This window comes from Acinonyx jubatus, chromosome E3 (assembly GCF_027475565.1).
Source record: "Acinonyx jubatus isolate Ajub_Pintada_27869175 chromosome E3, VMU_Ajub_asm_v1.0, whole genome shotgun sequence".
NCBI classification, from domain to species: Eukaryota; Metazoa; Chordata; class Mammalia; order Carnivora; family Felidae; genus Acinonyx; species Acinonyx jubatus.
The window spans coordinates 6,012,713-6,040,477 of record NC_069398.1 but is presented as its reverse complement, the minus strand read 5'-3'; the positions used below and the strand labels follow the sequence as shown (position 1 = coordinate 6,040,477).

General features: G+C 54.8%; 1 protein-coding gene across 3 annotated transcripts in view; it reads right to left on the bottom strand.

Annotated features, from left to right (window-relative positions):
* The window catches only part of SNX29 (sorting nexin 29), a 496,622-nt gene that overhangs the window by 14,865 nt on the left and 453,992 nt on the right, over positions 1–27,765 (bottom strand). The gene's annotated exons all lie outside the window — the stretch shown is intronic.

Below are 27,765 nucleotides of genomic sequence, written 5' to 3'. Positions count from 1 at the left end.
GGCTGATGCAAGCAGCTAGTTTTTCTTTTTAGAGATGGTTGTGGAGGTGGAGAGCTATGAAGATGCAGGAGGCAGGGGGTAGCGGACACACCGGCCTTAGGGCTGGGCTCCTGGGACAAGGAACGAAACCCTGCTCCAACCCCTTCCCAGCTATGTGGGACTCAGAAGACACTAATGCTCAGTAGCTTCGGGGGGCCTGGCCCCCAGACACTCCAATGGCACAGATGATGACAAAAACTGTTAAGGTCAAGGTCCTACCCCAGGATTTTCCTATGTCCCCAAGAAACCATCATTTAACATAAAGCCGAACGCTATGATTAATACGCAGCTATAGGTGTGGCCATGAGTCCCAAGATATTACATGATCTGTCCGTGCTCGCCCCTCTGGGCCCTCCTCTCCTTGTCCTGGCTGCTCCTTGTTGAAATGCCTGCCCAGATGCCCTTACAGGGCCCACTTCTCCCTTGTGAGAAGTCGGCCCTGACCCCTCGCCGGCAGGTAGAATCACCTGTTCAAGTTTCTGCCCCCAAGCAAACCAAGGCCCCAGGAGAGCAGGGCTTCCCTGGTCCTACCGCTGGCTGTGCCCAAGCACCTGCTTGCCCACACTGCTGCTCCAGTGAGACCTGGCACCTTCCGGAAGCATACACGGCCAGAGACGAGAAAGAGCCGGACAGAACCAGGCCCACCCTGAGTCCCCCAGGGCTGAGCCAAGAGCGAGGCTCATACAGGGCGGTGGAGTCCAGGAACGCCACCTCTGCCCAGCAGCACCCCGTGGCGCTGGGACCAGACGGGCGCTGGGCCCCACCCACTGTCCTGGCAAGGTCATGGGGCTGGCTGGCTGGGTGGGGTGGGTGGGGGCTTCAGTTCAAGCCACCTTGGAGAACTTCTCGTGGGCACCAGACAGAAGTAACTCCCAGAGGGCTCACCCTGGGAGGGGTGAGGGAAACTGCAACCAACCGTCTGTACGCGCCCACCGGAGCCAGGCGGCAATGGCACAGTCACTGCAGCATGAGGAGGTGCCAGGGCTGGGCGAGGGCCAGCCGGGCGCGGGGCCGTGGGCCTCGGAGCGCTCGCTGAAGGGAAGCAAACTTCTGAGCCTGCCGTGTGGCTGGCCACATGCCAGGCCTTAGGTCTTGTTTTACTGAGGAAGCAGACCGCCAAGGGCAGGTCTCCGCTCAGAGACGGAGGGACCCGGGCCAAGTTCCCCAGCCCCTTGTGCCCCCCTCCGTTAGGTGACGGGAGGGGCAAGTGAGTTAACACAGCTGAGGTGCTGAGAGCAGGCTCCGCCCCACAGAGGTTTAAGTGAGATGTTCCCGCTCCCACCTTTAATAAGTCCATTTCTAGAGGAGGGCCCTGAGGCTCAGAGAGGACCCGCAGTGAGGGGCGGCCCATCTGGGCACAGCGCCCGCACTCCCCGCACAGTCTCCCCTGTCCCGGCTGTTTTTCCGGACGCACGGAGTCCACGCAGCCGGCCCCACGCGGCTCGAGGAAGAGGAGCCGCCAGCCTGGGTTCAAATCCTGAGGGACCAGGTGGGAGGGACTCCCGCACCCTGAGTGTCAGGCCCCTCGCTTCTTCAACGGGGCTTAAAAAGCAGAGCGCCCCACGTGAGTGATTGTCCAGAAGGACTGAGAGCAAGGAGAGCAGCAGGCCTGGCCCTTGGCCGGCAGCACACCAACCGTGTTTCGCCGGAAAGCAGCCGGGCAAGGTGCGTTCTGCCCCGGAGCCCGAGAAGGGGGGACTTTCCAGGTCAGGCAGAGAAGGAGGTCTCTGTGCCGCCCTTCTACGTGTAGAGCGGGCAGAACATGCCGCAGCCACACTGCGCTTTTAGCCCTGGCGCGACAGGGCAGCCCTCGCTGCCTTCCGGGGTGGGGGGGGGGGTGTGAAGAGGGGAGGTGGCCAGGGCCAAGAAGGCCCGGACGCTGGGGTCAGGGGTCAGGCCTGGAACCTCAGGCAAGTCCCTCCCCCCACAGACCCATGACTTGCTCCCCTGGGAGCGGGCAACAAGGGTAGCTACCTTCCGGGGCTGCGGCCGGACCCGAAGGGGCCAGGGCAGCGTCTCCTACGGGTCCACAGACGGGGGGTGGGGACGGGCAGGAGGCCCTGGAGAACGGACAGCTCTGACGATCACGGTCACTGCCCCAGTTATTTTGTAACGGCCACGCATCCGCTCCGTCTTCACCCCACCCCTGCTCACACAGCCGTGGCTGCCCGGAGCCTGGGCCCGGAGAGCGGGCTCCCATCCCCTCGGGCTCGCCAGACCGGGGCGCTGCTGGCGGTGGGAGGAAGGGGCGGCCGCACGTTGGACCTGGGGTGGGGGGAGGCTGCCTCCCCCGAGGCGAACCAAGTGAGGGACTGAGGCGCAGGGTGAGGACACGGGGAGGTCTCCCTCCCGCTAAGGTCCAGCCCTCCCTTTGCTCCCTGGGCCATTTTTCTGCCGTCTGGACTCGGCCCAGCCCGGGGTCGTCCTCTGGCATCGGACAGCCTTTGGGAGCGCCGTTCCATGGACAAGCCCTGGGGAGGCCTGGTAGAGGACGGGACCTTTAAGGTCTCGGAGGCCCCAGCAGAGCCCCGTGTGGTGGTGACACCACCTAGTCTGAAGGATCCCGCTGCTGCGCTTTGAAAACCAAACGAGCCATTCTGAGAACGGTGGGCGGGCCCCGGGCAGGGGCAGACCAAGCTCCTCACGGAGGTGACAGAAGACGAGGCGCGCAGCTGTGCGGAAAGAGCTCCGGCCACACGTCAGACACTGTGTGCAGCATCGGCGGGAGGCCGCTGGCTATCCCAGGGGTCCGAGATGGCACCTGTGAATGGGTCCTGGGCACAGAGGACCAAGGAAGTGGAAAGGAAGGTTGCCAGAGTCCCCCTTGAGAAGGGTGTCAGCATCCTGTGACAGAAGAGGCTCGTGGAGGGCGAGGACCTGCCCGGGACGCCCAAAACTGGAAAGGGCTGCCTGAGTCCCAGACGCAATTCCCTTCCACACGTCGCTGCCTCCTGGACACAGTGCAGAGGATGCTCCCGTCAAGGGTGCCGAGATCCGGTTCCGTGTGCCCTCCTGCCTGGTACACCTTCCCCTGGGGCTTCTGGGTGGGGATTCGTCTTGAAACCCCCTGGCTCTTCCTCCTCCGTCCTCTCTGCTGCTCCCTCTCAGGGCCCGACTTCTACAAGGCGGGCGGGGGTCCATCCCATCTCTTTCCTCAGCCACCTTGCCCAGGCTCCTAGCATGACGTGCCACCAACACGTGGTGACCCCTGTAAGTCGGTTCCCAGCCCAGACCTCCATCCTGAAGGTCGGGCTCTTACACTGAGGGCCCTTCACCATTTCCCCTGGGATATCTCACCAGCATCTCAGGTGTAACGTGTCCCAAGCCACCTCCTTGACTCCCCCATGGCCATCCCCACTTTATAAATGGCAACTGTCTCCTTCGTGTCCCCTACACCAGCAACCGTAGCACCGTCCTGATTCCTCTCTCTTCATGCCCCTATCGACCCAGGGGCAAATCCCGTCCTCCCTGCTTCCAGAGCACCTCCTGAATCAGTGCTGTCTGCCCACACCAGCCCGGCCCAGCCGCCTTCTCCTGACGCCCGAGTGGCCACATGATCCTCCACCTGGCCTCTCTGCTCCCTTCTCGATCCCACATCCTCATTCACAACAGAGCTCTTCCCTGTGGTGGCTCCCATTTCACTCCACGTGGCAGCCAGCGTCTTCCCTGGACTCCGTGGCCCTATGTGACTGGGCCTCCTCCTTGCCTCCCTGACTGCCCTGCCTCTTCCCCCTTGTTCACTCTGCTCCTGATCCTGGCTGCCTGCTGTGGCCAAGAAAGCTCTGCCTCAGGGCCTTGGCACATGCTGTTTCCTCTGCCTGACACATCCCTCAGGTCTCCACACAGTGTCAAACTCTCCTGGTGGCCTGCCGCAGCCGTACGCAACACCTCCCCACCAGGCCCCTTCACCACGCACCCCCATCAGATGTCTTTGGCCATTTTGTTTTTCTCCGTAGCAATTACCATCTGACATATCCCCCTTTACTTCTTCATTTAACGTGTCTCTCCTCCACTAGAATGTGCATGAGGGCAGGGACATTCATTCACTGCTGAGTAAATACTAGTATCTGAAATGGTCCCAAGTAGGCACATGGCAGCATGTGCTGAGGGACGGGGGGGATGGACGGAGGACTCTTGCTCTGGTCCACACCTGCTCACGTGCTTCTAGGGCTGCAGGCTGCTCTCCCGCCCCAGCCCCGGGTGCAGCGGCTGGGCCTGTCCCTGGAGCCCTGGCAGACCGGGGGTGGGGGGTGGGGGTGGGGAACTGCCTTAGCCCGGTCTTACCTTTTAGAGTTTAGACTAATTATCTCTCTATATTTTACATATTTTAAGGCAATCCTAATCATTTATATTTAAAATTCCTGTTAACAAGTGTACGTGCACAGAAATAGGTGCTTAAATGCCTCGTTTCTCATTGAGTTTTCTTGGTTTTCCAGTCAAAATGATCGCTTTCATGGCAGGGGTTCTACGTGTAGTAAGACGTAAAGATTCCCCCCTTAGTTCTGTTTACAGTGACCCATCTGTATTTCTAGGTTGCTCGCATTATGCTGCTTGGGTTGAACCAAGGCTGGAAAGGGGGGCTTTGTTTCTGTTCCACAGAGCTCCACACCGACTCCGGGCGGGGTGGTTCTGTGTTCCCTGGGTCAATCCCCACGGCCACGTTGTGGGGTCTGGGTGATTAGCTCCTTTCTGTGGATGAAGAAATGGGAGGCACAGAGGGAACACTGCCCAGGGTCATGGAGCTGAGAGACTGACTGGGAAGTTGCCCCACTTTCCACTGTGCACGTGCAGACTGGAGGCCAAAACGACAAACTTCGGTCCCCACCAAAGCATAGGTCTCGCCCTTATTGTCAAATTCCCCCAAATACCTGGGCTGCTCAGGCTCCCCAAGGACTCGCCACTTCCTGATGTTTCTTTACTCAGAAGCGACTTGCACCCTAAGGTGGTCACAGACCTCCAACCTCTGCCTCCTGGCAACCAGCCAGACCCGAGACGGCCCGTGTCCTGCTGAGGCTGGAGGAGGCAGCCAGGGGACTGGGAGATGACCCGGCTGGCACCTGCAGGGCTTTGGTGGCTCAGCTGGACAGAGGGGGGGGCCTGTGTCTGATGAGGAAACCTGCCCAGGAGCCCCCAGGCCTCGAAAGAGGAAGGGGGCTTACCTGCCCTGGCTACGGGGCTCGTGGCCGCTCCCTGTGATGCTGGCTGTGCCAGGGGGCCGCCCCCAGTGCCGTCACAGCAGGAGGCAGGCAGACCCCTCCCCTGACTGCTCCTCCTGCCCCTCCCCAAGCCTCCAGGCTGACCCACAATTCCCTGCGGCCAGAGACGGCTGGTTTGGTCTTGGAGCCTGGCACGGTGCCTGGGGCCTGACGGGGGAGAGGAGTCGCGGGGAGGAGTTTTAAACGAAGGAATGAATCTCCAAGTAGAGGGACCGCAGGTCTCATTTTCACGCTGGCACCCCCGGCACGGCTGTACTGATGTAACACAAAAAAGACTTTACATCAAAAAAGGTACAAGAGACGAGGAAGGCCGTTATAGATTAAGAAAAGGTTCAATATAGCAAAGAGACGGAACAGTTACAAACATTTACCCATCAATAACGGTCCACCAAAATATGCCAAAATGGACAAAAGTCAAAGGAGGAACCGTTCTACAATTATAGGTGAAGAATTCCGTATCCACTGTTAATCATGCACAGAATCACCAGACAGAAGTAGAGGCCGGAACGGCCAACTGACAGATGCACACAGGACCCCACCCAGCAACGGCCGATTCTTAAGTGCACGAGGGATGTTTTCCAGCGGAGACCGTATGTTAGCTCACAGAACAGATCTCAAGCGATTTAAGAATTATCTTCTCTGACTGCAACAGGATGAAGTCAGAAATCATGAACAGAAGGAAAACTGGAAGAGTCACCTATCTGTGGAAATTCAAACGCTCTTAAACAACCTGATGGATCAAAGAAGAAATCCCAAGGGACATCAGAAACTGCTTCCAGCTGAATGGAAATGAAAACACACCATACCAAAACCTCTGGGATCCAGTGAAACCAGTGTTGAGGCGGAAGTTTACAGCTATGAACACTCGCCTTAAAAAAAACAGATCTAAAATCGACAACATAACTTTACACCTTCAGGAAGCAGAAAAAGAACAAACTGAACCCACAGTTCGCAGGAGGAAGAAAATGATAAAGGTGAGAGCAGAGACAGACAAAATAGGGAACGGAAAAGAAGGAGAGAAAATTAATGAAACGAAAAAAGTTGGTTCTTTGAGAAGATCCACAAAATTGACAAACCTTTAGCAAGATGGACCAAAGGGGGGGAAGGCTCAAATGACCAAAACCCGAAATGAAAATGGGGACATGATCACTGATGCTACAGAAACAAAAATGACCATGAGAATGCTGCAAATGACTGTGCCATACGTTGAATAACTGAGATGAAATGGACCAATTCTTAGAAACACAAAGCTTACCAAGACTGTATCCAAAAAATAAAAAATCCAAAGAGACCTGTCCTGGTAAGAGGATGGGATCAGTGATCCAGAGTCTGACAAAGGCCAGGCCTGCAGCTAATGGCTTCACTGGGGAATTCTGCCAAACATTTAAAGGACTAACGACAACCCTTCTCAAACTTTCCTCGAACATCAAAGAGGAGGGAGCACTTCCTAACTCCTTCTACGAGGCCAGCATTGCCCTGGTAACGAGCTGAAGACACTACCAGAAAACTGAAGACCAGTATCCCTGATGAACACTGATGCCAGATTCTTCAGCAAAATACTGGCAACCTAAATTCAGGAGCATATTAAAAGGATTCTACACCATGATCAAGTAGGATTTATTCCTGGATTGCAAGGATAGTTCAACAGACAAAAATCACTCAGTGTAATATACCACATTCCCAGAATGAAGGGGGGGAAGTGATCATCTCAACAGATGCAGAAAAAGGATTAGACAGAATGCGACACGTCTGCAGCAAAAACACCCTTGATTTCCGAAGCACAACCCCGGTGCCTGGCCATGAGGTAACCCTCTTAGTAGCCCCGAGAGGGAGGATGTACAGTTGTGTCCACATTATGGAGCAGGTAACTGAGACCCAGTAAGGTCCAGTGACCTCCTCCTGCGCACAGGCCTGTTGAGCAACAGGACTTAGACCACGCGCAGGAAGCCATGCCCGTGCCGTGGACGATAATTATCATGGAAGCAGCAACAGAGACGGCAGGAATGTGCACCACGTTCACGATGGGCCAGGCAGTGGCCCGGGGTCAGGCCTCACTCCAGCACAACCAGGCATGGGCTACTGATAACTGCATTTTACAGACAAGGGATCTGAGGCCAGAAGAGGTGAAGGAACTCGTTCTAGGGCCGGAGTCTCCCGGCCCTGGGTCACTGTCCTACACTGTCTGCCAAGGTGAGGACCAACCTCCCTCTTTAACATACACATCTGAATCATAAAGCTGTCCTTCCTTGTGCAGATCACCCTGGAGGACGTTGCTGCCGACTGTTCAGTGCAGAAGTTGGCAAGCTTTTTCTCTACAGGGCCAGACAGTGAGGAGTTTAGGCTGCAAAAGTCATACGGGCTCTGATACTCATCTCTGCCATTGCCATGTCGCAGCGGCCATGGAAGGTATATAGTGGATGGCCGTGGCTGTGTTCCCATTAACCTTTTTCAAAATAAGTAGCAAGCCAGATCTGGCCCCCAGGCTGTAATCTGGGGACCCGTGGTTTAAATTTTTTTGTTAACATTCATTTATTTTTTGAGACACAGAGAGAGTCGGAGCGTGAGTGGGGCAGGGGCAGAGAGAGAGGGAGACACAGGGTCGGAAGCAGGCTCCAGGCTCTGAGCTGTCAGCACACAGCCCGACGCGGGGCTGGAACTCATAAACTGTGAGGTCATGACCTGAGCCGAAGTCGGACGCTTAGCCAACTGAGCCACCCAGGTGCCCCATGTGGACCCGTGGGTTAGACAATAATGCGGCCAGTTTTGAACCATCCAATCTCCTTTACTGAGGCTATGAGCTGGGTGAGGGCCAGTCTGGACTCAGAGAACAGAAGAAAACGGCTTGGTCTTTGCTTTCTTTATGTAAGGATTCTAGAGGAAGGGGGCTCCTCAGTCTGTTGGAAACTAGCTTCTCCAAAAACCCCCTGCTGGCCAAGGCCCTCATCACCTCCAACTAGGAGCTGAGCGCTGCTCTCTCAAAACACGCCGCCTACAGGAGGGCACGGGCTCGCTCAAGGTCGCCAATCAGTCCCTGAGCTCTGGCAGCAAAAGTCCCAGCGAGAAGAAGCCAGGCAGGGCGCGCTGGGACGATGACTGTGCACCTGCCGTGTAACAGGGGTTGCCTCCACCTGTGCGCAGTGGGAGTCCCTGTCACACCCTCCTTAGGGGGCTGCAGGCCCTCCGTGTTTAAAGGGATACACTTGGTAAGCCAGTTACTCAAGGGAACTCTATGAAGCTACTTGAGAGCAGGGGCTGCCCCCTTGTCATCTGCCCCCACCGCCTCTTTTTCTGATCGTTTGTATTTCTCTGAAGGCTACCGACTGTCTGTGCTTAGTAACTCTTGGAGGAAGGAGGGAAGAGCGTGCCTGGGCCTTAGAGTCTCGGAGAGCTGGCTACTGAAAGCCAGCTGTGATGCTTCCAAGCTGTGCGAACGGGGGCAAGTTGCTCAACTTTGCCGACTCTCTGTCTCGTCTGTGCATAACATCCAGAGGCTGGCCACGATAGTGTCTAACAGCTGGTGACTCGTGCCAGGGACTGTCCACACAAGTTGGGTGACATCTCGCTGACCCCAGGATTATTTGCGTAGGAACGATCTGTCGTGACCTTCCTCGGTTTCTGGATTTGAGTCTGCTCGGCACTCTCTACTCCACTAATCCTTGGGACTTGCGTAGCTCTGACGTTCTACAACAGGATTGCAAATGAGCTCATTACCACCCTTCCCTTGGAAGCTGTGGGCATCTCGCCAGGGAGACCTTGCCGGATTCCCTGCCTGAGTCCCTGCTTTGGAGTCTCGGCTGGGCCACTCACCAGCTATGCGGCCCGGAGCAAATCGTTACGCCTCTCTGGGCTTCATTTTCACCGGAAGCGGGGTAAGGGAAGATGATGACCGCAACAGTTCTCTTAAAGCCGTTAATGGGGATCTCTCATGAACCGCTGACCCCAGGGTCAGTGAGGAACAAGGAATGGAAACTGATGAAAAAATTCCTGCTGAGGTCACCTGGGTGGTTAAGCGTGAGACTCGTGATTTCGGCTCAGGTCATGATCTCACAGTTCAAGGGATCAAGCCCGGTGTCAGGCTCTTTGCTGACAGCACAGGGCCTGCTTGGGATTCTCTCTCCCCCTTTTTCTCTGTTCCTCCCTCTTGTGCTCTCTCACTCTCCAATTAAGTAAATGAGTATTTAAAAAAATTCCTGCGGAACAAATGAATCCCTTAATGGAATTGCCTCTGCTGATGTGAGCAGTTCCTGTGGCTTTGGAATGTGGCAAGGCAGCTGGGTCTAGAGTCCAAGGCCTCCTCTGGGAGCTCATGGTGTGCCCAGGGCTTAGCCCTTTCCCACCTGCCTTGACCCCGCCCCCTCTCCCCAGTGGGTCTGTTCCTCACCCTTAACGTGAAAGCCCTGGTTCTCCCTGCAGGGATGGGAGAGCCCCTGACAGGTGGTAAGAGGACCTTCGTCCTGGACGACTCTTCCACATTCAGAGTCTCTCCGGTGCCCAGCCCACGGGCTGGGAGAAAACTCTACAGCAGCAGTCACACCTGGGGCATCTACAACCCTAGGCAGCCCCCTGCAGCCCCCAAGTTCATTAATTCATCCTGGTGAATACAACCAGACTGCCTTGCCAGATAGAAGACGCCTGCTAAGGAGGGCTAAGGCATACTTCCCGCTCCGTGAGGAGTGATGAGTCGGGAACATGCAGAAGATTCCAGCCCAGAAGCAAGATCTCGGGGCTCCCTGGGCGTGGATGCCCGGCCCAGAGGCATCACAGGCTTCTTACACAAATGCTTGCTGGGGTAGCTGGCTGTGGCTTGACTCACAGCTGGAGGACAGACCCCCAGAATGGACATGTGTGTCCACTCCCCTTCTCTCCTTTCAGGGGATGGCCCCCACTGAAACCATGTTCAGTCCAGAAGTTGAGGTGGCTGAATGCCCCAGCCCTTCAGCCCAGAGTCACCAAATTTGGCTAACGGGATTCCATGCTCCAGGCCACATTCAGACATGGGCTCAGAGACGAGCCGATGACACAAGGCTTGGCCCATCAGAAACTTCTCTGGAATCTCGGCTGGGCCTACTGGGAAGGATGTGATGACTAAGTCTTCTCTAGACTCTGGCTGGAGCCAGTGAGGGAGTGCGCATTCTCAGGACCCGCATCTACAGGCTCCATAAGGGCCACAGTTCTGCCAGATGGAGGACACCTGCTTGAGAAACGAAGGTTGACAGTATGTGAACCTCTGGATCCAGCCACTGAAGCTACACTATCCCTGGGCTTTGCAGTTACGTGAATCAATCAATACTTCTCTTCAGCTTAGGCTAATTCAAAGTGGGTTTCGGAAATTTTGCAAACCAGAGTCCTTTGAGACACACAGCATGCTTCTGGGATCTTTAGAGATGCAGACAGCATCTTGAGTGCCTGGCATGGGTCAAGACACCTTACTAGATGCCTTTCTCCTATTTTGCCATTTAGCTAATAACTTATTTTTATTTATTGTTTTGAAGTGTTTTTTTTTTAATGTTTTTATTTATTTTTGAGAGAGAGAGAGACAGAGCACAAGTGGGGGAAGGGCAGAGAGAGGGGGAGACACAGAATTTGAAGCAGGCTCCAGGCTCTGAGCTGTCAGTACAGAGCCCGACGCAGGGCTGGAACTCACAAACCGTGAGATGATGACCTGACCCAAAGTTGGATGCTTAACCGACTGAGCCTCCCAGGTGCCCCCATTTTTTTGAAGTTTTTTTTTTTTAATGTTTATTTATTTTCAGAGAGGTAGGGAGAGAGAGCGAGTGAGCGTGGGAGAGCGCTAGCAAGCTGGGGAGGGGCAGAGAGAGGATAGAGAGGATCCCAAGCAGTCTCTGCGCTGTCGAGGTGGGGTTCAAAGTCTCACCTGATGGGAGCAGTAATGGGGTGTCAGGACAGCCAAAGGACACTCTATGAATCCAGAGACGTGGCCAAGGTCTGCACTCAGGAGGGAGGTTTAAAACTGCAAGAGGGAACGGTTACAGCCTGGGGTCCCCCAAGTCACACTGATCTGGTGTGAGATACAGGCACCATCACTCACTCAGTATGGATCTTTGGCCAAGTTCATTAGCCTCTTTGAGCCTCAGTTTCTTAATCTGTAAAATGGGCCAAAACATGGTAATCACTCTCATAAGGAAAATTTTAAAAACTAATGAGATAATTCTGGCAGTCACAAAGTGCTCAACAAACGCTGACCACCATAATAGTAATATCCCCGTTACTGAGCGTTCACTCCCTGACATAACGCATGTTCACAAAGCATATCCCTTGTTCGCATGCACAACTATCGCACAACACTTTGGTGGAGAAAACACTGGAGATTCCAGATCTGGGTAAGATGGAGTAAATGCCACCAAATGTAGCTACGAAAACGTACAGAGTACATGAGGCAGCTACTGATGGGCTCTGGAAAGGAAATAATGGCAGGTGGACTGGGGGGAGACGACCAGAATTTGAGGTACCATCGAAGCTGCAGCGAGTTTACCACCGTTTCCCTCAAGGACCGTCCAGCCTGGACTCGAGTCAGCCCGACATCTGGAAATGGCACGGGGCACACACAGGCCTCCAGGTGAGCCCTCTGTTTCTGGCTCAAAGGGCAGGAACGTAGCCCTGAATGCTGGGTGTGGTGGGGAAGGGGAGCCTGTGTTTCTCTTGCTTTTCTCTGTTCTGTTGTGCCTCAGTCTGCAGCTGTCCTTGCATGCCCAGAACTCTGAGAGAGGGTGCGGTAAGAGGAACCAGGGCTCCCCCGAGGCGGCCATGTCCTCATTGCTGTTGTTCATATGACAAGAGGGACTTTGCAGATGTGATTAATTTAAGGCCAGGAGAGGAAGAGGTGATCTCAGATTTTCTGGGTGCGCCCAGGGTGGTCACAAGGGCCCGTAAATGAGGGAGGCACAAGAGCAGAGTCTCAGAGCAGCCGACAGAAGTGGTCATCCCTGGACAAAAGGAGGACGCATTGCGGTGGTTCTAGAAACTGGAAGGGGCAAGGAAACAGATTCTGCCCTGGAGCCCTGGGGAGGAGCCAGCCCTGCTGACACCTTGACTTCACACTGATCTTGGACTTCCGACCTCCAGGACTCTAAGAGAATAAATTCCTGAGTTTCTGGTGTTCAGTTTCAGTGGCCACAGGAAACTCACACAGGAGGAAACTTTCCTCTTGCATCAGAAGACCTTGGGCCTGGGACGCCTGGGTGTTTCAGTCGGGTGACTGTCTGACTTTAGCTCAGCTCATGATCTCCTGGTTCATGGGTTCAATACCCACATCGGGCTCTGTGCTGACGGCTCAGAGCCTGGCGCCTGCTTCGGACTCGGTGTCTCCCTGTCTCTCTGCCCCTCCCCCGCTTGCACACTCTGTGTGTGTCTCTCTCTCAAAAACAAATAACCATTAAAAGAAGAACGGTGGTCCTTTTCCTCTCTGGGTCCCCTCCACTTGGCTCTGGGCACGAGAGCAGTCGTGGGGAGTATGTCAACCTGACCACATCCTCACACCTTACAGAGAAGTTAACGCAAAAGCAATCACAGATCTAAGCGTCATATTGTAAAAATTTTAGAAGGAAACCTGAGAGAAAAGTCTTTGTGACCCTGGTTTAATCAAAGAGTTCTCAGGACACCGAAAGCATGATCAAAAAACCGAGGTCTGGATTTCATCAAAATTACCGAGTCTTGTCACAAACAAGACACTGTTCAGAAATAGGAAAAGAAAAGCTACAGACTGGAGAAAATACGTGCAAATGACCTTCCGATGAAGCACTTACACAGAGAATATAGAAGGACCATCAAAACACAACAGGAAAAGAAAAGCCACCTAATTTTTAAAAATGGGGACAAGACACGAATAGACCTTTCCCAGAGGAAAGAGGCTGAAGAAAAATCAGCACATGAAAAGATGCTCAGTATCAGGAGGGAAATGGCGAGATCTCCACCCCCGGTGCACAGCGCCTGAAACCCTACGCCACGCGGGAACACGGGCTGGCCACTTTCGTACACTTACCACATGACCCAGCCATCCCCCGCTGAGGTATTTACCCTAAAGACATGAGCATTTTAGTCCACATAAAAAGCACACGAGTGTTTGTATTCGCTCAAAACTGTCAACAACCGGAAACAACGCAGGCGCCTTGTGAATGGCTCCACGGTGGTCTCTCCACACACTGGGATGCTCCTCAGCCATCAGAGGACCGAACCTCAGGTACACCCAACTCGCGTGCATCGCAAAGAACGGTGGCGAGTGAGAGAAGCTGGTCTCCAGAGGGCACTGTGGATTCCACGCAGAGGACGTCCTCGGGAGACAAAACCACAGCAATGGAACAGATCAGGGTTAGGGCTGGGGAGAGTGTGCGACCGTAAAGGGACAGCATGAGAGCGTACTGGTGGGCGACACAACTGTCCCGTATCCTGAGTGTGATGGTGTGGATACTCAACTGACTACACGTGCATTCAAGTTTACAGACCTCAACTCCAAGCCAAAAAAGCTCCTTTTACTGCGTGTTAATTTCATTTTTCTTTTGGCTACATCAAGGCAGGCGGGACTCTGGTAGGTACATTGAAGGCCCTCGTGTGGCCCTTTCTGGAGCACAGTGGAGTGAGCCCCAGTGCAGGCGCAGTCGTCCCTGGCCTCCCTCTTCCTTCTCCCTCAGTGAAATCTCACTCACCCTAGAGACCCACCCTCGTGCGCCCTCCACCCCATCTCCCACACCCCCCTCTCCTCCCTAAAACAAGTTACTTGTCTGTGCTAGTTGTAAAATTGGCCCCAATTTTCCACCACTTGCTGCCTCGTCCTCTGCCCTGTGACTTTGCAGGGCCCTCCCACTCTGACTCTGGTCTCTACCTGGGGAACGCCGGGGTCAAGGGGAAAGTTAGCGAACGTGACACAGTCAGAGCTTGGAAAGTGCTACAGGGGGTGGGCCTTTCCCGCTCTCGCTCTGCCACGCATACCTGGCCAGCCCGAGGGCCCTGGCTGCCTCATCATTCCCAGCCGAGGCCATCCTGGACCAGCAGACAGCCAGCTGATCCCCAGACCTGGAGGCAGACGAGGCCACGACCGGCCGGCCTCCCGGGCGGAAACCGGCCCACCGAGCGGGAAGTGACGGCGGATCGATCGCATTTTGTGGGAAGAGGCCACCTGGTTGGCAGAGGGCCAGCAACTTCCTGTGTGCCTCGCCTCCTTGGGACCAGAGAGCTTTTATTAGTGTCACTTCTTTACTAACCCCAAAATAGGACGGGGGTTATTGTGCCCAAAATAACGTCATCTGCTTCCCTCGCTCCAGACTGAATTTTCAGATGCTCCGACGTTTAAAAATAAAAGACAGGAAGTAGGACAAGCAACTGTAATACAAGACAAGCTGCCAACTCGACTCGTTCTGGGACTGGAAAGTCTGAACAAAGGGTTACCTGAAATGTGACCACAGTGGAAGCCCCTTGGAGAAGCTCCTACTGGGTGACGCCACATTTGATCCTCTTGCCAAACCCGAGAGGCCTGTGCTACTGGCCCCGTTTTACAGATGGGGAAACTGAGGCACAGAGCGGTCCAGGCCCCAAGCCTGGTGGTACAGCTGACGTTTGAACCCGGGTCCGACTCATCCAAGGTCTTGCTCTCTCGGTTACGTACCACACTGCTGTTGCACAGCCGGGAGAAACTCAAAGCTGAGCTTTGCCGTATCTACCACAAGGAAATCCACCCATGAAACAGAACCACTGACGGGGGTGAAAAGGTCTGCTGTCTGGGGGGGGAGCCTCGTACTTTACAGCCTGGATTCAGCAAGGGCGGGCTTGGCCACAAGGAGACCATCTTCGTGGAGACGAGATCACAGAGCATTGGCTTCTCAGATCAACTGGACGATATTTGGAAAGTAAGGCAGGAACAGTGGTGGGGAGACACATCAAGACTCACATCCCCCCAAAGTCCTCAGTGAATGTCCTTGCTGGGTGTTCCTCTGAAAGCCCCAGCGCTCCAAGGCATGCGCTGGTTCTAAGAACGCAGACAGGAGCTGCGTGTACTCGGCCAGCAGCCGAAGCGGTGGCTGTCATTCCTGCGGCCACAGCCACAGGCCTACTTTGCACCTGGTGTTCATCACTGGGGGAGAGACTTGTTAAATCTCTGAATCAGCCTTTTGAGGGAGGAGGGCCTGTTACCAGTCCCCGTTTACAGATGGGGACATCAAGGCACAGAGTCCCTCAAAGGCCTCATTCAAGATGACTGGGCTGGTAAACAGCCTGGCCTCGAAACCCAGGCCTGTGGGACTGCACAGCCCTTTCTCTGAACGGTGATGCCACTCTGCTCATCCCTTCAACGTCAAACTCACAAAACGAGCTGCATCCCAAACCCCGACAGCATGGCTTGTTTCCTGGTGCATTAGTAATTTCTCAACCTGCCTTCCCAGGACAAGCTAGTGAGAAAAACATCCACAACTCTGTCACAGCAAGTTCCCATGTGTAAAAAAGAGAAATGAAAACAAGGAATTGTGTTTTCCCTCAGTAGGCCGTGACCTGCTTTATCCTCTGAGTGACGCTGGCTAAGCCACTGATTGCGCAAAGGATGGCATTCCTGGGGCCAAAACAGGACGTGGCTCTCTTTTCCAGTCCCAAGAAAACATCGCAGGTATATGAGATTCACAAGGATGGGAGGGGGCCACGGGACAGGAGCAGACAGGGAGGAAGGAGATGGCTGGAGAGCGTGTGTGGGTAGGTAGCTACACCCACTTCTCTGACCTGGGTCAAAACCCCGCCTTAGTGCTTTACCCCTTTCAGCCCCAACCTCCAGGCCTCTCTGCAACACCCACTTTGGGAATTAACCCCAAGTAGGGGGAGATGGGTTGGACCTTGGGCAGCACCAACCAGTGGCGCTGTACTGAGATGTGTGCGCTCAGAGGCCACGGGGGGGGGGGGCAGGTTTAAAGCCAGGGACGTGAGCCCCACACTGGACACCCTGCAGAGGAGAGGCGGCTTGGCCACAGGCAGGTGCGACGGAGTCCAGGCTTCCCTTCCCAGGGATGCTAAGACCTACAACCGGGAGCTTCGAAATCACCGCCCATGAAGCTATTTACCAACACTCTGTTTCATTTGGACACAATGGCCACAGAGGCTGGACAGCCACGTGAACTCAGCCTGAGCTCCCCACCCCACCCTGTGCCAGCTGCGAGTCCCCGTCCCACGGCCAGGCCCCTTCGCCGTGGGAGGCTCCGTTTCCTCTCCAGGCAGCAGGGCACGGGAACGCCGACTTCCAGGGGGAGATGTGAGCACTTAACGTCAGAAGAGCTCGCGGCCTCACACCTGGTTCCTTCTCGGCCATGGGGCCACACAGGTTTGCAGCCGGTTTTATGAGAGTCAATGACAGACCAGCTTCTTGAACAAGACCGGGGTTCTCACCACTGGGACTCCTGATACCTTGGGTCAGAAAACTCTCTGTTGTGAGAGGCCTTCCTGTACACTGTAGGATGTTCAGCAGCATCTCTGGCCTCCGCCCCGCTGGATTCTAGTAGCATGCCCCCCTCCCGTTGTTGTGACAATCAAAACTGTCTCCATTCACTGCCAACTGTCCCTGGGGCTGGGAGGAAGGTGACAGAGCTCCCAGTTGAGAACCTGGGGGTCAGCAGAAACAGGAGGGCCCACTGTGGCTGCTCTGTGCGCAACCCCTCAAGGCAAGTTTTACTTGTGAACAAGAGTGGTTTCTTGGACTTCATAGGTGAAAATACCACACTTCCTTTTCAACCCCGGTAACTTGTGACCAATTCCCCCGGAATAGACACAACTGCCCTCCATGGACCCACGGCACGGTTCTTGGAGAGCTTCTAGAAGGAAAACCACATCATGACTGGCTGTGTTCCTTCTCTGTAGGTAAACAACTGCCACCAAGAGGCACCGAAACATGGCAAGGAACAGGAAGAAGTGCCACAGAGAAGATGGAGACAGCTCGGGCAGGTGCTGTGCCCGCAAGAGACGGCCATTTGGCCGGGGACCGAGCCCGCTCTGGGGATCCAGAAGCTGCCACACAGGGAGAGCGCAGGGCAGACAGGCTGCACTTGGATGCTGAGCAGACATCTCCTGCCTGTGGACTGTTCCTATGACCCACAGCTTGTCAGGCCCAGTGCTGGGGGGACCTCGGTCAGGACCGCGGGCAGTGCTGTGTCTTGAGGGCTGGTTGTCAGTTACCCTGGTCGGTATCCAGTGGTCATTGTCCCCTGGGATTGAGGGGGTTGCCGCCTCCTTCCACCCTACCCTGCATTTCTTCGTGTGCTGAGCAGATTCATCTAACACATATCCCGTTTGCCTGGCAAAGCCCTGCGATATACCGGGGGCCACACGCAGCCCACACACAAATCAGCGGACGCCTAATTTTCAAATCAGATTTTTTATTGAGATATAGGTTTCTGCCATGTGGAGAAACAGAAAGTCTGGCCACCTGCAGATCCACATACAGGAAACTAACGGGGGGGGGGGGGCAGTGGCCGACCCTCTCCCACAGGATCCACACCCCTACCTGAGGTCACACGTCAGTGGCGTTACTCGCTTACACATGACCTGCCTGGCCCGACAGGCACCTGTACTTGCCGCCATGCCCCAGCTGACAGGGGTGGACTTGGGGACGTTTGCTCTCTTGCTCCCGGATGCGGGGAAGGTGCAAGGCTTCACTGAGCAAGAGGCTGTGAGATCACAGAAGCAAGTCAGGAGGGGACGTCCCACCGGGGCATTTATGTCCCAGGTAAGGGTGTCCGGCCGGGAGGCGCACTGCCTCCTCCTACGGATCGCACACCTGGTTAGGAACGACGTGGCAAGATGTGGAGGCTAAGGAACAGTGACCACAGCCGCCGTGGGTACGAGCTTCCCCTCCATACCAGCCTGCTCAAGGTCCCCTGTGAACTGGGGGGGTGGGGTGGGCAGGGGGCACGTTAGTGCTTGACCCCTGGTGTGTCCCAACAAAGCACCAGCGTGTCAGAAAACGGGTCAAAGGTTCTGCAAGCCCCAACGGCTGCCAAGTTGTTCCAGGACCAAAGGGCACACACTCTGAGGAGGGGGCCGCAGCCACTGAACTTCCAGGCAGAAGCTATGAACTGTGTCAAGTGCCCTGCATAGAATATGCTGCTCCCTTGTGCAAAACCAGGCTGGACCCAGCTGCCAGGTCCAGAAGCCGGCTCCTGCAGAGACAGGCCTGCCTGGCAAAAAGCCCGTCCCTGCCCGGAGGCGTGACAGGCAGGCTGCGGCCGGTGAAGGTGCTGCCTCCCCTGGGCTGCCCTGGATGACCTGTTCACCGCGTTCTCCCCAACGAGGGTGACAGGGGCGCCACCGTGGTTGTGCTGAGCCACCTGCTCTGAGAGTCGTCAGCCAAGGTGGCAGCGGAGGCGGCGGCCAGCTGGCTGATCTTCCTGCTCGGGGACTCGGTGCTAACTTCACAGCTCTCACATGCGGAGGGCAGCTGCCTCAGAAGACACCCTGCCCTCGCGACCCCGCCCCAGCTTCCTCCCGGGGTCCTGCCTCCCTGTCCTGCTGCTTTGCTGGCTCCACGGGGCCTGCCCTGGCCCCGCTTCTATCCTCAGCCCTCTCCTCCTCTCCTCTCCCTTTTTCTTTCCCCACCTCCGTGGTTACCGGTGCCAAGCTTGTATCAGGAGACCGGATCCCAAGCAAGGAGTGTCTCCCCATTCCTGCAAGAGGGGACTCTCCAGGGTTCCAGAGCCACGAAGCAGGGTTCTGGGACATTCTTGGCAACTGCCCAAGTCACAACTTATTCTTCAAATATTCCCAATATTCTTCGTACCGTTTATTACTCTGGAGATCTAAAAAGATTTACCTCTTAAATAAGAAACAGGAAGTTTGGAGGTATATGCCAAGACCCGCGGCCGAACGAGCCCCGAACAACGGATGACACCTGCACGCGTAACCGGGGACTGTTCCCCTAACAGCGCGATGCACGGATCTCCTGCCAAAGTGGACAGCATCGCACGGAATTGTGGGTCAAAATCAAAGTAACGACTTACTGCGCTTCCAAACTTATTTCTAGGAATACCATTCACATCAAGCATACTATGCACCTAAGCCGATTAGCATTTATTTCCTTTGCAAGAAGGACTCATTGTTTGCCACAGACACAACCACAAACATGCGCCAGAGACGCGGTGGCAGCTAAAAGCAAGACTGACCGATGAGACCGTGACCATTTCTCACCTCTGAATTCCTGCCCTGGTTCCTGGAAATGTCACCCTTAACCACGTCCGTGTGTCGGGAATCTCCCTTTTGCCTCCTTGGGGTAGATTCCTTCAAACCACGAATGGTGATCGCTGCCCTTTAATTTCCATGAGAGAAATGCAATGCTTGCCCCCATCTCTTGACGGATTTTTCTTGGTATGTGAACAGGTACGTTTCCTGAGCACCAGGAGGGCATTTCCAGCTCATGTGAAGCTCAGCACACGCACTCCTTGGAGACGCTCATCCCTCCGTACCTGGCTCCCAACTCACGATCAGGACCCAAGACCAGCTTCTAAACCCAATGCCTTGTTTTCACCTTGTCTGCTCCCAAACCAGCTTCTCTTCTGTCCCCTTGAACCATCATTTGCCCAGACATTCGGCCTCAAACACTTGGCATCACCTGGTTCGGGCCCGTCCGCACCATTTCTCTGGGTTGCCGCGAAAGCACCCCGCCACCCCCCGCCGTTCCACTCTCCCCCGGCTGCCGCTGTGCTCCTCCTGAAACACAGACCTGAGCCCAAAGGCCTGCACGGGTAACCCTTCCAGAGACCAGGACAGGCACTGTCTCGAGACCTGCACACTCCCAGGTCCCGGCCTTCCCGTCTCCCCTCTGGACGCCTGTTGAAATTCTGCATATCAGGCTGGTACAAGGGGGTGGGGTTTAGTGACATCTGTCAAAAGTTTTAAAAGCACCTGCCCTCTGAGCCAGACCGGCTTCTCAGGAAAGATCGGTCCTCGCTGCCTGTCTGCCAAAATGTAGCTCTGCTGCAGCATTCCTGCCAGCACTGTGTGAGGGGGAAGAATCTGGAAAGCTCTTCAATCTTCCAGTAGAGCAATGGTGCAATGGATGACACAACAGCCCCTGCACTGGATGCTGCGTGGCTTCCACAAGGAATGAGCCGGCTTCATGAAATTAAAAAGGCAAACTATGGAACGCGGTGTAGGATCTGGCTTGCACATACAAAGGATTAACAGTTTCTACAACGTGACGCAAGCGGCTCCCCGGTGGCCACGGGGGGTTTGGGGGCACAACACCCGGCAGAGTGATGTTTACTTCTCAATCGCCTCTCGTTCTGTAGTGTCTCATTTTTTTTAATACCTTAAGTTTATCACTTCCTCCAAAACGTCTGCTCCCCAGACTCTCCTTCCCCCGTGCTTCCTCTCTGCTGGTAAAAATAGTGACACACATACGTGCTTACTACGTGCAAAGGGCTGTTTGACGAGCCTGACATACGTGCGCTCGTGGAACCCGCGTGGTCCCCCGCGAGGCGGATGCTACGAATATGTCCATGGTACAGATGAAGACACTGAGGCCCGGGAGAGCTTCAGTGACTTGCTCAAGACCACACGGCCTGTCCATAGCAGAGCTGGGACCCGGACCCGGCACTGTGACACGTAACGAGGCACTCTGCAAGTTCCTAGTGAATGGATGAAAGACACATGGCCCGATGATATCAAGCCCCATATGTATGTGGGCCCCCGGTGCCAGGTCCACATCTTAGTCATCGGTCTAGTAGCCCTGCCAACCTCTCTGCTAACCCAAGAGCCTGGACACAGTTGGCGCTCAATCATGCCTGTTGACTTGTATACCGAGACCGTCCCCAGTGAGCGGACGTGGGGGCGTCGCTGCATCTGCCCGGCCTGGCAACATGCTGGGTGCATCGTCACTTTTCCCCACCTGGACAGCCGGTCCTCAAACACAACGGGGTCCACTCACTGCTCACCTGCCCTTCTCATCACCTCCGCCAAGATGCCAACTCCTCCTGCGCACACCCTACAAAAGCCGTCCCACCTGCTCCTCTCCAATTTCATTCTCTATCCCATATCCAGAGTGAAGTTTTAAAAATGCAAACCAGATCCTTATCACAGCCCTCCCCCAAGCCCTTCAGGGGCTTCCCAACTCACTGAGAATAAAGCCCAAAGTCATTGTTATGGATTTCAAGGCTCCAGATGATCTGTGATCTGGCCACCCTGGCCTTACTCAGACACACTCAGCTTGCTCCCGCCCCAGGGCCTCCGTACTTACTGTTCCCTCTAACTGCATACCCTTCCCCCAGAAATTTGCAAGATCCTTCCCTGACAGAGGCCTTTCCTGACCATCTGCTGGAAAATACCACCGTATGACTCTCTAGCCTCTGACTCTGCATGAACTTTCTTCAAAGACCTTATTATTTGGCAGTGTATGAGTTTGTCTATTTTTCCACTCCCCTACTCCATCAAAGCAGAAGGTGGTGGTGTTTTTTTTAATCTTTTTTGTTTTGCTCTTTACGATAAACCAGATGGGAAAGACGTCTGCTGAATGTAGGCTCCTTTGAGGGGTACTTTCCATGTGTCCAGTCAGCAGAGTTTCTGTCCTGGACGTGTGCCAGAGTCCCCCACTTTTTCTGGCACTCGTTACAGTCACACCATCCTCCTCCTCCCCGCTCTTGTCCCTCCTCTGTGGAGCTGACCTCTCCCCATTCCCCACCAAACAGAAAGAGACGGCAGTCAGACCCTAAGTACTGAGGGTAGGAAGCCTGGGGACATGAAGGCTCTCTGAATGTTAGACGAGAGTAGCTGTTGTCCTTGTCACTTTCAAACAGAGGGACTCGTTCCCCTCTCCTTGGACTGGAGCCCTGGGATCTGGAGGGCCAGCACCCTGGGGGCGGCACTGCCTCCACGTACCCTAGCAGCAGCCCCAGAAATAGCCTGGCTGGGGGCGCCTGGGTGCCTCAGTCGGCTGAGCATCCGACTCTTGGTTTCCGCTCAGATCATGATCTCACGGTTGTGGGATTGAGCCTTGGGTCGAGATTCTCTGTCTTCCTCTCTCTCTCTCTGTTCCTCCCTCCCCTTCAAAATAAATAAACTTGAGGGAAAAAAAAAAAGAAAAAGAAATAGCCAGGCTTGGCTGGAGGTGATTGGGTGGCATTTTATACTTCCTGTCTCCAGGTGACAGGGCGGTAGGTCGCCGGGGAGGAGCCTCTGGTGGTGGGCTTCCAAGGGTTGGGGGTGCCTTCCCGTGGGAAGAACAATGTCCACGGGCCCAGGCCGACCTCTCGGGCACCCGGAAAGCCAGAGCTCAGCTCCTGCAGCCGCTTTCCCTGAGGCGGGCCCTGAGTTACTGTCTAGAGTGCGGGATCCCTAGTAGGGGGACGGGCATAATTCAGAATGATCTTGGGCAAATCATTTAAACTTCCTGGGCCTCCAGTATTTCACTTGTAGGGATGGATGCATATGTGGCTGGATGAAGAGACACCCAGAAATGTCCGTGGGGTTTTTATAAGGATTCTCTCCTCCTGTTTCTCACGAGCGGACATCTCAGACAAGACGCTGTACTGGGCTCTCTCACGTGAGCTCACTTCACCCCCGACAGATCGGTGGTCCTGCCACTGTTCTTCCTGTTGTACACCTCACGACACGAGACACAGAGGCCAGACCCTTGCCTGAGGCCATCCTCCACCTTAGAGGGAGAGCTGGGGAACCTCAGACGCCACACTCCCCACCCTTTCTGTTTGGCTAGAGGGACCTCAGACCCATCTGCCTTGGAGGGCCTGGCAGCTGATGGAAATCAAGGAAGCCCGACTGGGTAGTTGGAAAGGTGCCAATGTGGGGCATAACTGTCCCATCAAAAGTCATTCACCTTCATGTTTTACTTTAAACACTGTCCACACCTAACCAGTCTCCCAGGTCTGGCCACACATTTGAGATCTGTCAAATAGGGTCTGCACTCCTCTGTGGCATCTGGGCCACGGTGAGGACTCTGGAGCCTGGAAGGTTTAGGCTCGTCCAGAGAAGCAGTGAGAGTTAAAAGTCCCTAGGAGGGAGCTAAGTAATTTCTATCAGCGGCAACTTGCAAAGTGAAAGGTCTCAGCTTGGGATTCACGTGATCCTTTCGTGGTGAGCAGCGGGGGGCATTTCATCCCCAGGCTACACCCCTGCTCACTGGGAGAAATGGCAGCTCCTATTTCGGCAAAAAATACATTCGACAAGCTTTCGGAGCAAGTGCAGCAGCGGAGGGGTTGGTGAGAGGGGCAAACATCGGCCATGCTTTTTGCTGAAAATTCAGTTGGGAATTGGTGCTGTGACCTACATTACTCCAGCCCTCACCCCTGTAACTTTTCCCTCCCCTTCACAAACAGCCGACCGTGATGCAGTTCCCCAGGATGAATTGCTCTGCAGTAAACATTTTAATAATGCGCTAAATGCCAGCACAAGAAATCATGTGAGCCTTCACCAATGTGCGGTCCAGTTCCGCAGGATGAGTTCTTGGAATCCAAGCCTCCCTCATTAACGCACTTTCAAAAGAGCACCTGACGTCCCCGCGGCGTCTGCTAACATCTGCCACGTGTCACGTCTTGGCGCCCACCTTTCCCTGAAATGCTGGGGGGTGCAAACGACACGGGGCTCCCGAGGAGGGGGCCAGAGGGGGCTGCTCTTCCCCTGCTCACCATCTTGGGGCGGGGGGGGCGGGCAGACTCCGGTCCCCATCTGACACACAGAGTTCAAAATGGGAAAGAAACGGTCTGCTTCCCGCCGCCCGGCTTTCTGATTCGGCCTGCTGACGGCCCTGGCGGGGACGGCGGTGGGAGGCGGGGAGGTTTGGAGAACAGATCCGACCAGCCGATTCTTCAGCTCCCAGATCGGAGCAGATGGCAGATTACTTGGAGGTCGGGACGCCCGTTGCAGAACACAGAGCAATACTGACACCCGAAAGAAGAAAAACAAAGTGGAGACGTGTGTGCAAAAGCGGGTCCTGCTGGATGCTGGACCCCACAAGCCTAAAGGCTCTAAGGAAGATTTATGAAGAAAACGGAGCAAGTTCTACACACCGGCTTTGAGTCCCCTGCCCTCCGCCCCTCGCCAACCCCAAATAGAGAGGGACCACCTTTCGGAAGTTTGGCAGTGGGGCAGCTCTCAGAACACGCGCAAGAGCAGCGTGCAAACCGAACGCATCTTGGGTGACACAGGGTCCGGTCTCCCATCCGGCCTGTATGGAGAGGCCGTCTGAGCAGCGGGTGAGAGGCAGGACTGTGCGCCCGAGTGTCTGCTGGGGGCCAGGCAGGAAACGCAAACGAGCGTAGGAGAAAAGCAGCCAAAGGCCAACAGGGGAAGGCTCGGCTCGGCTCGGCTTGGCTCAGGGTCCAGGAGGCAACGGGGCGGGGGTCTCGGTGAGGGCAGGCAGCACTGCTCCGCGGCAGCCAAGGGTGGCGGGGCGCGGAATGGGGGCGTATGCGTCTGCCCCCCGCCGTGACACAATACCACGGACTGCGGTGGCTTACTTCAACAACAGACACTGATTTCTCACAGTTCTGGAGGCTAAGAGCCAAAGTGCTGGCAGATTTAGTTCCGGGTGAAGGCTCTCTTCCTGGCTTGCAGATGGCTGCCGCTCACGGTGTCCTCACGTGGCAGAGAGAGCGAGCGAGCGAGCAAACGCCAGCGCCTCTTCCTCTCCTCCTCGTAAGGGCGCTGATCCCATCGTATCGCCCTTACGACTTCCTGTCAACCTCATTACCTCCCCCAACCCCCACTTCCAAATACCATCACGCTGGGGTTAGGGCTTCCACACGTGACTTTGGGGAGGACACACATGTGCAGTCCCTAACACACGAGGACCAAGTCTCAGTTTTCCAGAGAAGCCTGATACGTGATTTGACACTGCTATTCTGAGGTTGAGGACACTTCAGTAAAAGTAAACAAAAACCAAAACTCCACTGGACTGGTCAGATAAAAGATCGGGGGTGGGGGCGGGGCGGGCTCATTCCACAGGCTCCAAGTTTTACCCCGAAACATGGGATGTGGCACCGAACACCTGGGGCTCCCCGTGCGCTGGCTGGGTAACCCTGGGGTCAGCGGGGGACCTCTCTGGGCCTCGCTCTGCTCAGCAGTTTTGAGTGGAACCTTACAAAATTGCCACTTTTATCGGCAGGTTTATAGGGTGCCACCTAATAGGTTCTCAGGAAGACTGGGAAGATGAGTTCAAGTAGGGGACCCCTGAGCCGGTGCCTGTAGTCAGCAGTCAGCACATGGAAGGGGACCGGAGGCACCTTCCTTAGTAAACACGCCTACTTCTGTTCAGTAGCTAAAAGGGGCTTTTAGAATCCTGAGTCAGCATTTGAAAGAACCGAGGACGTCTGTCAAGCTTTATGAGAATAATTATCCTTTGTAGGGTTTATGCCCTTAACCAAGAAAGATTTGGGTTTTTCAAATCAGAAATTCCTCAGGGTGAGATGTGAGCTGAGCGCCAGGCACGCACAAGCAGGAGATCATCGCAAGGAGACTTACCAGCAGCGACAAATCGGGCCGCTGCTCACCTTCTGTCTACCCCAAAATGAACCAATCTACACACTCCAACCCGGAATCCCCACCTCACTCACAAAAGACAGACATGGGCCAGGCAGCGTCATCTGGACCCCGGGAAAGCCAAAGGGAGCAAGTGGTTTAATTCTGACCGGGGTCTAGGCTAGCGTTTCCGTGGAAGTTTGGCGTCAACATGGCGTCATCTGCCACAATCTCTGACTGAGATTCTTTGTGCTTTTCTGTTCTCTGTGCTAATTACACACAGAAGGTTTCTCCCTCAGCTCTGATGAACGTAGCCGCACGGCCGAGCTCCCCCAGCACACTGAGCTGCTCGGTGAACATACAGTTTCCACGATCCCGCAGGCCGCTGTTTGGTAAAAGCCCAATCAGAGAAACCCGGGCTGCCCACGGCAGGCAGGAGGGACGCCAGCTGGCCTGCGAGCAGTCTCTTCTCCTCAGACTGGGGCAGGCGGCCTGGCTTCGCATCAGGGTCTTAGGACCGCCTAACTTGGTTTTCAATGGGGAATTTAGCCCAAACTCACAGGACTCAGGGACAGGTTAATTTGCAACACATATCGCAGTCCAGGTGGCTGCCTTTAAAAGAACGGGAACTCCCCTCACGAACCATTACGGCGCTTTCCAAACAGCGAGACTAAGCCCCAGCATCACCAGGGAATGAATGCAAAATGTGGTTTTCCATAGCAAGCGTTTAGAAAAAAAGGTGGCTTGTGGGGTGCCTGGGTGGCTCTGTCAGTTGAGCGTCTGACTTTGGCTCAGGTTGTGGTCTCGTGGTTAGGGAGTTCAAGCCCCAGCGTCAGGCTTTCTGCTGTCAGTGGGGAGCCTGCTTTGGATCCTCTGCCCCCCTCTTTCTTCCCCTGCCCCCCACTTGCACTCTCTCTCAAAAATATACCCTTAAAAAAATAAAAGAAAAAAAAAGGTGCCTTTTACCAGATGCAGAATACAAATTTTGTTGTCTTACAAAAGCCCTGAAAAAATCAGGAAAACATGAGCAAGCTGCAATCGAGAGGGGCAGCTGGCCAACGTCGGCCTGGTCGGAAGTTCAAGCTGGAAATGCCGGGAGGTGGGACCCAAGGCAGACATAAACAGGGTAAGCCCAGCTGAGGTCACAGCATCACCGTTAATGAGGACAGACCCCTGGACCTTCAGCGGACTGTTCTCGAGAGCTACGCTGAAAAGAAACACTTATTTCACCCCAGCACGTCACACAGCCCCAACCAGCGCATCTCAACTAATCGGTCCCAATCCTACTTTTGGGGATCCACAGGTTTGCCGTACAGAGTTTTACATCTTGAGTTTCCCTATGATGCTAACATTCTAGAAATGATACGATTATGTTCTATAGCATCTGAAGGCTCTAAAAAAACACAACTATTCCATCACCTCTGTTCCAGTTCTATGGTATAGCGGACTCCTCAGCGATCAAGTAGTGACACCAAGGGACGGCCACTTGCCCCAAGGTGCTGCACAGACATGTCCCCAGCAATGTGACCAGAGAAGAGTGGGGGGCATGGAGCTGGCCCCCAGACACACGGGCGCCGCACGCGGCAAAGGAAGGAGTGTGCTCCAGGCCAACGTGAGCAAAGCTTTGGTTTCAAAACAACATCAGTATCTGTTGTGCTGACAGTTTTAAATTGTGATGATTTTGTAAGTGCTTGACACGTCAACAAACGTCTTTCAATTCCTGTTCACTTTTTTAAGAGATATATGAGTAAGAAATGTATACCTGATTTTTTAAGTTAGCTCACACTTAAAGTTATTTTCATATTAGTATTACTTAAGTCAGCAGCAGTGGGAGTCTGAGAATCTTCCCTTGCATCCATTACCCGCTGAAGCAACGCTGACAGGCTGATTTGGTTCTGGAAGATTCTGTGAGCTGCAGAGAAAATTACTCTCTGCTTTGATCGAAAGGTGGAAAGTAGAAAGCCATGCAGGCCTGCATTTATTTGCAAACCTCAGCTCAACAGCGCTCATCGGCTGACCCGCTGTCTTGAAGCCCTTTCGGAAGTGCACAGCGCCTCAGCTCATGCGG